This window comes from Malurus melanocephalus, unplaced genomic scaffold (genome assembly GCF_030028575.1).
Source record: "Malurus melanocephalus ecotype Western Australia unplaced genomic scaffold, MMel_1.1 scaffold_589, whole genome shotgun sequence".
Lineage (NCBI taxonomy): Eukaryota > Metazoa > Chordata > Aves > Passeriformes > Maluridae > Malurus > Malurus melanocephalus.
In genome coordinates, this window is record NW_026623821.1 from 180,401 (window position 1) to 194,943 (window position 14,543).

Sequence of the window (14,543 nt, forward strand, 5' to 3'; positions counted from 1 at the left end):
CCTCTGACAGTCCCCTGTGTGCCACACTGACCGTGTCCCTCCAGCAGTCCCCTGTGTGCCACACTGACGGTGTTCAGTCCCCTGTGTGCCACACTGACTCTGCTCCTCTGACAGTTCCCTGCCTGGATCAGAACCTGCGCTGACAGCTGTTTGACATCCCCCCTCCCAGGCACTAATTCCTCCTGGCAGTGTTTGCCTTGCCTGCCCACCCCCATAGATCTGCTGGTAGCGAGGATGTGTTCCCAGACTCCCAGCTCCCTCGCATTATTTAAGCTGTCAGTTGTTAATTATAGTGCTGCATTTCAACTTAATGCTTCTCAGGGGGCCAAACCACGCTATCAGACCAAAATCGTTTCCCAATGGAATATTCTTGGAGACTCTGCTGGAATCGAGCCTATGTCTCTGTCAGCCAGGGTGAGACATTCCTTACTCTCAGGAGACAGGAACGGCACTTACTGCTGTAAGACCCACACCTGCACTTCTTACCCTTCAGWGCAAACATTCTCGCTCTCCAGAGGGGAGTCACAGCTTTCTTAAGGATATGAATATAAGGATATATTGCTTTTAATKATATAAAACTATKAGAAAGTGTCCAAAGGAGGGCTATGAACATGGGGAAGGATCTTGAGGGATCACACAAGGAGCAGGTGAGGTCATTTGGCTTGTTCAGATGGAGAAGGGGARACTGAGGGAAGACTCACTGRGGTTTGCAGCTCCGCCTCAGGRGCAGCTTCCATCTCTGTTCCCTGTGACCAGGGACAGGACCCAGGTAATGGCTGGACTTATGTCAGGCAKGGTTAGGTTGGATRTCAGGAAAAGGTTCTTCCCCMAGAGGGTGCTGGCACTGCCCAGGCTCCCCAGGGAATGGTCCCAGCCCCGAGGCTGCCAGAGCTSCAGGAGCRTTTGGACAGCRCTGCCAGGGATGCMCAGGGTRGGATTRTTGGGGGGTCCTRTGCAGAGCCAGGAGCTGGACTGGATGATCCTGTGGGTTCCTTCCAGSYTGATATTCTGGGATTCCCYGAATCACACAACAATGACCACCAGGCCTGGGACACCAACACATTCCTCTTGGTGAGGAGARTGTTCCCATGCACTTGTCAAGTGARTGSTCAGGTCAGGTGAGAGCAAAMACCTGAGAAATRGATGAGATGCTGATATTCTCTARCTTGTAGAAGTATTATCCAGCCAAGTTGTCCCTTTGTCTCTTGTGACCACAGAAATATCTGCTTCAAATACAGAAACAAGTGCACAAACGCGGTGATCAAACCATCAACCTGTTCAGGGCGAGAGCGTGGGGAAAAACAAGGAGTAGATTGTAGTATAGGGAGAAGCTTGAGGATCTTAACAGGAGAGCACCCATCTCTCTTGACTGTGTTGAGACATTGCTTTGTGGGTTTTTTTTTCCAGGGAAGTCAGATGTGGTGGGTCAGATGTGCCTGAGGAAACATAAGGGCTGGATGAAGAGTGCTGCAGAAAGCACCTGCTGCTGGCACCACCTGCCCATTGTGGTCACCTRAGGCCAGCTGAGCGCCACAAAACAGAGCCCATTCCAGGGACAACAGCCAGGAAAGTCCAGCTGTGTCTCTGCCTCTCTCAGCTGGCTGGAAGCATTTTACTCAACAGCTACAGAGAAATCACTGTAAGAGAGTTCACAGCATGCTTAGCAGGATGTAACTCATCCTAAAAACAACATAAAGCAGAAAAGAGGCAATAAATGAAAAAGAACTAAAATAGAAATATGAAAATTGTATTGCATTGAGACATAACTATAGTTGAGAACAGCCTTTGCACCACGAGATTCAGGGCGGCTGTTCAGCTCCTCAGTGCTTTGCCAAATTTACATAAAACCCCCTCAGTAATTATAATTTCATCTTGAATAGATATTGTTTTAATTGTGACTGCTTTGCCTGCTCTGCACTAACTGAAGGAATCACAAAAGTGCAGCAGGAGGGCTGTGGATAACTTTGGCTTCTCCTTCCTCCAGCCACCTCAGTGCCCCATCAGATCCTCTCTCTGACCCCCAGCAGTCTATGGGATGCAAAACTAACCCTGCAGTGCTGAAATAATCCCAGCCCTTACTTACAGCCCCAGAGGGACTGCGCAGAGAAGCCCAATACCTTCCTGCCCAAGACAATAAAGTTTCAGCAGAGCTGCCTCAAAACAGGACACCAAGCACAGACCCACTATGGGACTTGATGGTGAGAACAGCAACTTGAACTCCACACAGTTTCACTTAAAATCAACTCCTCTGACAAGTGTATGTGAACAGTCATTTACCAATTCTACCCCACCATTTCTGGGACTGGTAGCCCCTACCTCCTTAACCTTTCCTGACCTCATCTGAACACACTTGACCCCTCAGTTCTGTGGAAGAAGTGGTTCAGGCAGGGACCTCTCTAATTTGTCATCTTTTAAGGAATGATACTAAAAAAAAGGACGGTGTCCAGCTGAGAACACCTCAGCAGTAAGCAAAGTGCACTAATTATCTCCTGCATCTTGCATATGACAGAAAGTGCTGTATCCTTGGAGGAGGAAGAGCAGACCAAATGGTTCATGATCTTTTCGAGCTTGAAAGAAAAAATATCAAAATTACCCAGGAACACTTTTAATTAATTGCTGACTACTGACAGCAGCTGGCAAGACAGCCCTTTGCCCATCAGCATTCASACAATTAACTCTGTCCTCCACTCGAGATGGTGGAGCAGTTCTGTATTTATTCATATTTTGGGTGAGATCAAAGTGAATTGCTTCTGTGATTTATTGTCTGCACAGAAAGATCTCTATATCTCATTTCTTCARAGAGTGCTGTCTTCAGCTCAGGGATCAAAGTACTGCCAAGGAGATGTTCTCCTCCTCTGGGGAGGGTCAGGATTGAGTTATCCWCTTTGTTGGTACCTTTTGGCAGGAGCTGTCTGTGACAGAGCAGTTAGAATCATAGAACGGTGGAAAGGACCTTGAAGATCATCTCATTTCAACCCTTGCCACAGTCTACCAGACCAAGTTGCTCCAATGTGATGGGTCAGATGTGCCCRAGGGAACTTAAGGGCTGGATGAAGAGTGCKGCAGAAAGCACCTGCTRCTGRTAYCACYKGCCCTTTGTGGTCACCCAAGGCCAGCTGAGCACCACAAAACACAGCCCATTCCAGGGACAACAGMCAGGAGAGCYTCCYCCTCTAGAATGTCTGTCCRTCACCACTGATGYCAGAGTGCTGAAGGCACTATGYAGAYTTTGCTCTGGAACCTCCCACCTGTGTACCACCCTCAGTTCATCCCACTTCTGTGCCATCCCCAGCTCATCCCTCGTGTCTTCTGGACRGGCACTGCAGCCTTTTGGCTCCCTCAGACCCCCAGCAAGGGGGGGTCTGGTGCAGAAGGAGMGTTTGAGCAATTCCTGCGAGCACAGAAAGGAGTGGTTGTCATGGATACCAACATGCAAGGCAGGGTCGGACTGTGCTTTGCTCTGCTGTCCCTTGGCCTGTTGTATGGGTCTGGGGAGCTCCCATTCCACAGCATGGAGGTAAAGAGAATTGAAAATTAAAATCTGCATGGGAGCAAAACTGCAATATTTGAGGGCAGAGTCTCCAGCCTCTCCAACCAGGACAGCTATTCCCAAATGCACAAAGCCAGGACATATTTGGGGGTRTACAGTTGCTGATGGTGGAAAGGAAGAGGAGGGAAAAGATGAGGCAAGGAAAGCTGTTTGGCAGCTTGGAGAGAAGATCTCAGTCCTGAAATTACTGAGGAGATAAACCTTTTCTGGGCTGGGTTCAGCCCCTGCAGAGCACTGGGCATCAGCTTTACTCGGCCCTTTCTCCCTGGCCACGTAACACCAACTCTGTGACCTCCAGAAGTTTTAGAAATTTCACCATGTTTKCATTTTCAAAGGAAAACCTCTCTCCAGGTATAAAGCTGACAGGTCTGATTATTTTGTGCTGAAATGTGCTTCCCATTTGAAATTAGCATTTCTATTTATCCAGTACATTTTTGATTGTTTTCCATTCTAACCAGTCAAATTTCCTCATTGGATTTAAGGCATAAAATAAATTTTGGACCAAACTATTTTTTTTTTTAATGGCATTTATTGTGGGACCTCGGAAAGATGAAACTTTGGTTCCTGAATTACTTCTGAAAAGGTTCTATTATATGCATRCACATGCACAGAATTGCTCTGATTTAACAGAAGACCTTTTTGGATCCAGCAGGACTGAAATGTAACATAAATTAGAATATTTTCAAGATGATTGCTTGCAAACATAAGCATCAATTAGTTATCTCAGTCTGGTTAAGCAGCAGTGTGGGCAGATGATTACAAATAGCTGTGTGGCTGCCACTTACTGCCTTATCACCCCACACCAAAAATCCCTTTGGTTTTCCTAATGATCTTGGTCTTTTTCTTAGATCCCAGTCCAGGGAAGCATGTAAACCTACACTGACACAAACAACCCCAGATGCTGAAAATAACCTGGGTGCTTAACAGACTTTTGTATTAAACCCAAACAGGAGCAGCCTTTGTTTATCGTGTTCATTAGGAAYGGCAGCCCAGGAAGGCAGGGGAGTTTAGACTCTCACATGGTGCAGGGAAGAACCAGGAACTCACAAAACATGATGAACTGAAAGAGGATTGTAATGAACCCTGGGACAGAGCGTTCTCAGACGTGTGTGCCAGACCTGGGTTTGTTTCTGCCATGCTGGACATCTGCCCATCAGCCACCAGTCCTGCCCTGCTCAAACCTTTCCATGGCCCAGTTTTTTGTACCCTCCAGGAGGAGACTGACTTGGGAATTGGGAATTTCACTGCCAGGCTTTGTGCTCAGACCTGGATTGCAGGGGTGAACCCACCCGTATTCAGTGACCCCCAYTCCTTCCCCATCAACTTAGACTCAATGATCCTTGTGGGTCCCTTCCAACWGGGCATATTGTGTTATCTGTGAACTCCCTATCCAGCCTGCCCAGGGGCAYAGGTGACAGTCACAGCCGCCACCCCCATCCCACAGGACTCGCCACAGCCCTGCTAATTACACTTGTCTCAAGATTAGCCAGAAGGAATCTGTTCCCTGCAAGCAGAGCTGAGTTGGGCAGCAGCTGCCACTGCCTCCTCATGCCAGGCTGTGCCAAGCCAGCCTCGTCACACTCTGCTGGGTCCCTGGCACCRGCTCAGCCTCCTCAAGGCAGCAGAAGGGCATTAGCTGTGCCTCATTACCATGCTGGTGGTTTGAGMTGCAGCTCTGCAGTATCATTCCAAAGGGGGTTTCATAGAATCCCAGAATATCCTGAATATGAAGGGTCCCACAGGATCATCCAGTCCAGCTCCTGGCCCTGCCCAGACCCCMCAACAATCCCACCCTGGGCATCCCTGGCAGCGCTGTCCAAACGCTCCTGGAGCTCTGGCAGCCTCGGGRCTGRGACCATTCCCTGTGGAGCCTGGGCAGTGCCAGCACCCTCTGGATTTGCATCCCCCTTTAGGATTTTGCAGAGGGGAGAAGCTGGGAGYGATGGATGAGGCTGAGCACATCCAGACTCCACTCCACAGCAGAGAGGGAGCCCCCATGCTTCTGTTCCTGTGTCTCAGGAAATGCACGAATTTCCTCCAGGGGCTTCACCTCCAGCCCAGCAGAGAAACTTTAAGGGGACAGACCCAGAACTGACTCACCTGTTTCTCCATCTCCTTTCCTCAATGTCTCCACTCTCTCTGCTTCAGAGATCCTGGAAGCTGGCACTCCTGTTTTCCACACCTTCAGCCTGCTGAAGCCAAAGTTGTGTATAATCCCCTGCTGCAGCCCCACAGTCTGGAAAAGAGCTGTGAGGAACAGCAGAACTCTGGAGCTTTATGGGGAACCACTGGCCCTCCTGCACCTCCTTCCTGCAGCTCCGCTTGAAGGCTCACAGCCCCTGCCCTCACTCTCCACACCCTTGTCTCGTACTCCAGCTCCACTCCACTGAATTTTTCAGGTTGGGAAAAMCCTCYRAGACCATCAGGTCCAACCGTTCCCCCAGCACTGCCAAACCYACCAMAWCCCATRTCCMCAAGTGCCACATCYRTAGTTTTTTCAACAGTTCCAGAGATGTTGATTCCACCACTTCCCTGGGCAGCCTGTGACARTGCCTGATCACCCTCYTCAGTGAAGGAAGGCTGGTCAARCCWTGAAACACTTTGTTCCTCCCCCTCCTCTCAGCTTCAGGTAGTTCCTGGCATTCCTGCCCAGGATGAATTGCACTGGTTCTTTCTGTGTTGAACCTCAGCAAACAGTTGCCAGCCCAGAATTCCTGTGATGTTTCTTGGGAGGGCTTCGTGCCCTGAAACCACTGAGCACAAGGCTGGAGCTAAGCCAATGCCCCTGGTCTGAGTTTTGTTCTATGCTAAAAAGCAGAACAAGTCCCTCCTCTTGCATTTTAGATCCAGARCTTCTTTCCTCCAAAAAGACCCAATTTCTGTTAAGAGTGCCAACTTCTCACACAGTATTGCTGCCCTCTCCTGGGCTCTCCGGCAGCTGCTGGGCTCAGCAAAATTCCATCTACATATGTCAATCCTTGAAATCAGGAAGGTGGGAATCCTTTCCGAGGGGAATCCTCCCAGGTCCCCATGTGGCAAGGCCTGGCTCTGAAAATGAAGGTGTTTGAGGCTGTGCTTTCTCTTCCCTGTCCTATTAACCCTGACCCCAGTAAATGCTCTGACTTTCCCCGAGGCTGCTTTTTCAGTGGTGCGTAAAGGTAACATGGGCAGGAAACGGAGTGCAAGACTCACTTGGTTTAACCTGTATGATGAGTCTCCCCTAATCCCACTGTGTCKGGAGCAGCCAGTATTGCAGAGATTAGATTTGCCAATCTTTATTTGCAAAAAAAAAAGTGGTTCTAGTCAGAGGTATTTGGGAAGAATACTTCAGAGAGAAGGATGTCCCTCTTCTACCTTGCTGGATATTTCAGSTGGTGTGAGGTGGTTGGAGAGATGCTGGCTCACATGAAATCCAAGCCTTTGTGTGCCACTCACCTGCTCCACAGACCTGCYCCCTCCTTGGGCAGCTGTTTTCCTTCCCTCCCCTCTCTTCCCTCACAGGAGCAGAGCCCATCACAGCTGAGAGGAGCCTCAGGAGGAGGCCTCAGGAACTGAGAGGAGAAACAAATGCTGGGGACACATTTGAGGAATTTCAAAGCATTGCAGAGAGCAGGCCTGGAGCTGCTGGAGGGGAGAGGAGGATTGGGAATTCACGGGGGCAGGCTGGGAACCCGTGGGGCATGTGGRTGGATGCAGCCTGGGACCACACTGCAGGGAGAACTGAGGCTGTTTATGAGCTTAGAGGAGAGAAAATGCCAGGAGCTGTTGAAATAAGAGGCAGTGGTGAGCAGAGCTRTGGAGCCCATAGTCAGACTGAGACACCTCTGCTCATGCTGGCTGTGACTGGGAAGCCACATCCTCTGCCCGGGTCATTGGCAGAGTGGGCAAAGAGAGGAGTGTCCTCTCAGCAGTGCCTGATCACTGGCTGGATGTGAAGAGCTCCAGGAAAGAGGAGCTGTGGGTAAGGCAGGTCCAGCAGGAGAGCCCCTCCCAAGACACAGACAGTGGGTCTGCAGGGAAGAAAGCAGAGAGGTAGTGCTCAGGCCCAGTTCAGGGGGTGCTCACCTCACTCCAGCTCCTCTGCAAGGCTACAACAGCCTTCAAAGAAGTCAGAGTAGATTATGTCCACCTCCACACTGGTCTTTTACCTGAGCAACTCCAAAGCACCAGAGCCAGCATCTCCATGGTCCCCARGACATGTGGAGACAGAGCATTCTGCCCCACTGAGCAGCGTGGAGCATCCTGTCACCAAGGCAACAAGGAATCTGCTGCTTCTCCCTATCACCCTAATGATGCCTCACAGGCTGGRCAGCCTCATCTTCCTGACCATCTTGCTGACACTCATCAGGTCTGGCCTTTGTGGAAAACATGGCCCAGGGAGGAGCCTGGGAAGTGGAAATACAGCTGGGGATGTCCTAAGGGAGAGGACGTTAGGAGAGATGATCAGAAGGGAGGAGTATGAGAGTGCCATTCAAAGCTTTTTTTGGTTGCAATCCTAGCAGAGCAAGAGGCAGGGAAAAAGCTCAGAAACGCAGACTGAAGGTGAACTTGCCTTGCACTTCAAGAGGGAAACCCCAGGGTCTCCATCTGTGGAGGGTACCTAGAACTGGCTCTGGAGGATAGCTGAAAAAATAAGAATATGTTGAAGAAAACAGGCAATWGTGGTTTTGAGGGGAAATTATACTCACAAAAGTCTCAGGGGAAGAAAAGACAGAAGTTGCTGAGCAGAGATCTAGGTGTGGCCAAATGCCAGGGAGGACTTTCTGCCATCTTGCGTCATCCAAAAAAGCACAGCCCCAGCTTCCAACAGGAAGCTTGGATTCAAGGGATGCCTTAGGATCTCTCTCAGTTTAAATTGGAATCTCTTTTAAAAAGGGTGTGTTTTCTAAATGTTGCTGCTTGTCCTGGAGATGAAGTTTAGGTTCTGACRATTGTCCATTGAAAACTATGAGTGAGCAGTTTAAATACATGGACAGCCAGAAACTTGGGAAGAGTAAAGCTAAAAACTCCTTCTCACTTGTACCAGGGCTTCTGGAGATGGGGTGTAAAAGGAGGGAGAASTGCTTTTAGGGTAAATATGTTCAGATCATCCTACTGGCTTGTAAAAAAAAGGTGTCTATGAGAAAACAGCACAAGGGAAAGAAACAAAGAAGAGAAATATGAAAACACCCACCACTTCATTTAAGATCCAACAGAAATAAAGTGCACACAACAGCTCAGAGACAGCAGAAGGCATCAGTAATTATTCTTGGGGAAAGTCTTGCCAAGCTAAGGCGGCCTCCCTCTCTCCCTCCCTYCCTCCCTCTTACTCCCTGTCCTCCCAGAATGATGAAATAATGAGAAAATCCATAAAAAACTTACACTTCCTAGCCCCTGGGAAGGGGCTGGGAAGGGTGGGGAGCAGACACAGCAAGGGCAGCCTCACCCCTCATCCTGGCTGGAGCCAAAGGAAAGGGCAGGGCTGGGGAAGCATGTTTGTTTCCAAGCTGTTCCTATGGAGAAAACTTCACCCTGGTGAACAATGGGACAAGCAAGTCCTTAACGTTTCTTTAAAAAGAAAAAAAAATTCACACTACACCCCAATCTCAAGTGTTTTTCTGACAGTTTTAGCATAAATAAACCAAGTCTGGTCTGAAATTGCTTGGGATAAAACCAAGCAGCAGAAGGAATGAAGATTTCCTTGTGGTTTGTGGTGTGGGGCTGTGCATCCCTCCTGCCTGGTGTGGGCTGAGCTGTGGGGATCTCCTTGATTACCTTCTTTACTGAACATGCTGGAACTTGATAGCACCTTTGAGATCTCCACTTCATCAAATCAGAGTGAAACTCATGTTCAGAAGTTATTACAAAGAAGGCAGCCAGCCAGGCCAGACTCTGAGTGACTCCATGGAGCTCATTTCCTGAAGGAACCAGCCTAAAAATACACATGATCTGAGGCAGGTGCAACATTTGTGAAATTCCCTGGTTTGCATTTGTTTTAACTCATCAGCTAATTAAGGGATTTGTGAGTTCTCAGGTGAGTTCAGCAGTCACTGAACATGTGCTGTGGTGGCAGGAGGAGGGATACCCTTCCTACATAGCAAAGAGATTCCTGTTTGAAATGCAGAATTCCGGCTCACATGCGCAGCTGAACTTGGCTCATCCATAGGAAAATGCCAAGAATACAGATTCACTTTCTTACCACCTTAYAGAGTTTCTTATTCCTCTGCTGATCTTGGAAACAGCACAACCAGTGTCTCAGTAAGTGGATGGAAAAACCACCCCGTGTTGTCCTGACTAGGAATGAACCTCCCTGCCTCCAAAGTGGGTTACACCCACATGCTAACTCCATTTATAAAGAATTTATCCAGGAGTGGTTTCTGCATCCCTCCATGGTTGCAAACAAGGSATCTGGGTTTGGTGGGAGTTTTGCATCATCCCTTGGTTTGTTTTATGCTGAAGGGCTAAGGATTGTTAATAAAGGCAGGAGCTGCTCTTACAGCACTCAGGGTTAACCCTGATGGTGCCAGGCCATTCTCTGAGACCTGAAAAGGGCTTTCAGTGCTCAGCAGAGTCCAGCTCTCCCCTGGGTTGTTCCATATTTGAGAGCAACGCAGAGGGAGAAGCAGCATAAACAGAGGCAGGAACAGGGGGACCAGCTAGGGGAGCAGAAAGAACAATGTGAAAGAGCAGACRGGGGAGGAAGGGAAGCACACCTGCTCTTATTTTGGGTGTTATAATATCTGAGAAATGCGTCTGGGTGGTCCGGGGGAGCAAAGGGTTGAAGGGGCAGCAGGCTCAGCACCTGAACAAGCTCATGGCAGGATGTGCAGGATGATGAGACCCGTGTGGCAGGGGACTCAGGGATACCAAGAAGGGAGGAAAATTGCGGTGGCCTGTGCCAGCGGGAGGTGAGATAGCAGGAGAAGGACAGCAGAGGGTAGCAAATGCCTGAATTCCTCTCCTGCACTCCCGTGGGCTGCGCTCGGCGGCGTGCGCAGCCTGCTGCAGATACCGGCACACATCTGGGCAGGTTTTTTTTTTTTAAAGATAAAAGGGGGAACAAGGCGTTTTGATGAGATATATTTGTTCTCACTGCAAATGCTTGTTCTGAAAGACATTTCCTTTAGAAATTTCCTGCCAAAATATCCCCAGTGACCCTGCTACCGCCACGGARAAGGCGAGGCAGAATGCGGGGCTTTGATTAGAATCAGAGAAGGTTTTGACCAAATGAAAAGATACTTCTCTCTGTGGGGATTTCATTTCCCAGGAACAGCAGTTGCTATTTGGGCAGCTTCTTCCTGACTGCTAAGTCTGAGCTTTGCCCAGCTCTGCTGGGGTGTTGTGCCTGTGGATTGCTAAGATGGAGATTCTCACCCCAGGTACCCTCCCCACTTGTTTAGAAGGGAAGCAGGTTTCCTTACAAACATACCCAGGAACAAACCAAAAGCCCAGCRGGGCTTTGCACTTGTATTTTAGGACCTGAAGCCATCCCTGGGACTAAATCCYTCTCACAACCCTACTGCTGCATGCCAGCCCAGCCCAGCAGGTCCTGCTGAGGTTTCACCCCTGGCTTGTCCAAGTTTTCTGCTGCTCTTTGCATGCTGCATGTTCCCTGTTTAATGCAGGGGATGGGGCAGGTGATGAATGGAAATGCTCTAAGTGTCATTAGCAGCCCAGGGCTGATCATTAGGCAGCCTCCCTCTCTCCCTCCCTGCAGATGTAGATTATCCATGTCAGGCTCAGTGCTTGCCTGTGCCCTTAAAGCATCTGGGAGTTGGTCTCAGCTGCTGGCTCATGTCATCACATCAAACAGGATCATTCATCATGAGAGAGCTGGCTGAACAGGGTCATGTGTGCCAGGCCATTCCCAGCCTCTGGCTGGGGGTGGGATTAGGATTTTTAAGTGGTGAAGAATGGCACAGAGACCTGGCAGGGAACAATTGCAGTGGTCAGTCCTGGGCCGGTGGCACCTGGGGTACTCCAAGGCAGAGTTAAGGCTAGTCCCTGCTCTTCATTGAAAATCTTTTCAATCCTCACTGAGTTATTTTTATGACTGTGGGTAGCTCTGCCAAGCATGAAAGAATAGAGTTTTCTCATTGAGGCATATTAAGTTTGATAAAATCCATTTTCAGATCATGTCATCTGCCAAAGAGGCTCTTGCAGAGACAGAAGAACAGCATCTTCTGTGTGCATAGGTGCCACTTGAAGTGATCCCCAGTGCTGGTTTCTGTGATGAGCCTTGAGTGCAGTAAGCAGGTTACATATGGGGCAGCAGCATTTGGGAGGAAGTCTCTTACACAAGAGTATACAAGACTGCCTAAAATCACAGTGCCTGGCATGTCAGGCACATGGAGCAGGAGAGAAATTACAAACGAGAGAGCAACTGGGAGATGCATTTTTGGGCTTGTGGGGTCAATATTCCCTGTTTAGGCTTGAGTCTTACCATTCTGTCCTCCTGGMGTGGAAATCCACAGCCAAACACAAACCCTTGGCTATGGGATACTGGAAAAGTGGCAGCTTGAGACATCTCTTGATGCATGAAAATACCAGTGTGCAGGTGATTTTCAGAGTTGGTTTATCTGACTGTTTCCTGATTCACACAATCACATTTTACACGCTTCTGTTGGGAACAACAGGGCCAAGTATTAGCACTTAAGCTGAGACTGGCTACTCAAGAATATTTTCTCTGAAGTTTTTGCTCTGAATTCAACCTAATATTGCAGAGCTTTCAGTTCTGCTTTAAAGACACATACATCTCTTTTCCCTCTGAACAAAGGAAGAGATTTTCCCCTTGGTTTTGTATTTCTGAGTCATTCCCCATTACAGCAAATCTCTGGCAAAGTTATGGCTAAATGGTCACTTCAAATTTAAGTCTGTTTTCTAGCAGATTTATACCTTTTTAAAACAAACAATTGCTCTTCTGGGATAAAAATTTCTCCTCATTTGACTCTGATGTCAAAATACTCTGGAATGTGGGCAGAAAAATCAGGTCTGAGAGCACCTCTTCCTTTCCAGCTGACGGCTGAAGAAGCCATAGTTCCTCTAATTTCAGCTGCAATTAGGGGTAATTTAGCCTCTCTCTGAAAGGGACAGTGAACAAAAATGCAGTGCTTGGCAAACAGGGTSGGATGTTGGGTCTGTGGAATGGGTKATTTGCTCAGGGCTGGAAAGTGGGATTTTTTATGTCTGCTCTGCTTGAGATGATCTGGATGAATCTGAGTCACTTTGGTGCATCTCAGTCCCTCCTTCTATGGGAGAAAAAGATTGTGTCTTCAGCCAAAGCCAGGTACCAAATCCTAGGCTCGGTCCTGGTGCCCCATGCAGCAATCCCCAGGGCGAGTGGAAAGAGGAAGGATTCAGCCCAGCACACCAGACAGGTGCATTTGTCAGTGGCATCGAAGATCTAAGGGTTTTCCTCTGTTCAAAAGAGGAACATAAGGATGGGAAAGGATCCGGAGGGGCCCAAGGAGCAGCTGAGGGCACCCGGAATGTTCAGCTGGAGCAGAGGGAGCTGAGGACAGAGCTCAGCAGGGGCTGCAGCCCCTCCCTAGGACAACTCTGATCTCTGCTGTCTGTGACAGGGCCAGGGCCCAGGAAAGGTCTTTCCCCCAGAGGGTGCTGGCACTGCCCAGGCTCCCCAGGGAATGGTCCCGGCCCCAAGGAGCTCCAGGAGCGTTTGGACAGCGCTGCCAGGGATGCCCAGGGTGGGATTGTTGGGGGGTCTGGGCAGGGCTGGGGTGGCACTGGATGATCCTGGGATCCATGTTCTTCCCACACTGCACCCACAAAGCAGCACCCAAAATCCTTGCTCYAGCCACAGCCAGGAGGTGACCCAGTTGTCTCAGAAACAGGAGAAGAGCTGGAAGGTGCAGAGAGTGTGGTGCAGCCCAGGATGATCAAGTTAGAGGTGGGTGGGAGTCACACCAAGGAGGCAGCAGGAGGATATCACACAGAAAGGGCCAACTGCAGCTTTTCACAGGAGACTGAATCTGGGAGCGACCTCTGCCCATCTCATCAGGAGCAGTGAAGCTTTCTTYCCTCTGTTGCTTTTTCAGGAAAGGATCTGGCAGCCCAGCAAAGGGCACTTTCTCCTCTGCTGCTCACAGGAGAAAGTGAGGCCCATCAGGGGGGATGAACAGGCCCATCAGTCAGGATCTAAGGCTCTCCTTTCCCTTCCTTTGGAGGCATTTCCTCTACAAAGATTTTCCACATCTGGTAGCGTCCAACCTTTGCCAGCCTCCCTGCTGCCTACCTCAGAACATGTTTCAGTCCTTGAGCTGCTCAGGACGACATTTGAGATTGTTTCCCGGCTCCTGATAGGCATCTCACAAGCTCCTGTGGGAATATCTGGCTTTCCCTTTCCTGCTCCTTTTTATCCATTCCCTGGTAACACAGAGGTGCCAGGACAAGTGTGGTGACAAACAGCTTTCCTCATCCTCGAGCAGTCATGGTTGGAGCTGGCTGTGGCAGTGGCAGTGCTGTGAGGGCTGTGCCCCAGGAACACCAGAGGAGAGATGCAGGGGCTGTGMATATCCAATCATATCCAATTTCTCTCCTTACAGGGGTCACACATCCCCTGGGAAACAGCTCCTATGTGCCTGGCAGGGCCTCTTGGTTGGGGGTTGTAGAACTTGCAGTTCTAATTGAGGGGAGACATTGTGGGACTGCTGTTGACAGGGATGTAATAATTTCCTTACTTACACCTGCATTTATATGAGACAATGTTGTGAGAAGCAGAGTGGGGGAGGCTGGAGAGCTCAGGATCAGCTGGTGAATGATTGTTCCCTGAGGGAAACTCACTCCGATGTTGTTTGGTGTATTTCTGAGCATCCCCAATGATGGAGTTTCTAACTCTTGCACTCTTACAGGCTGACACTTTTCCTGACTCCTCATCCTGGGTCTGCTTTCACACAGGCAGCTCAGCCATGCTCCATTTGAACTCTCTTCCACCATGAAATATTTCCTTTCCTTCCTTGGCGGCAACATCCCTCGATACTTAGATTGCAATCATCTC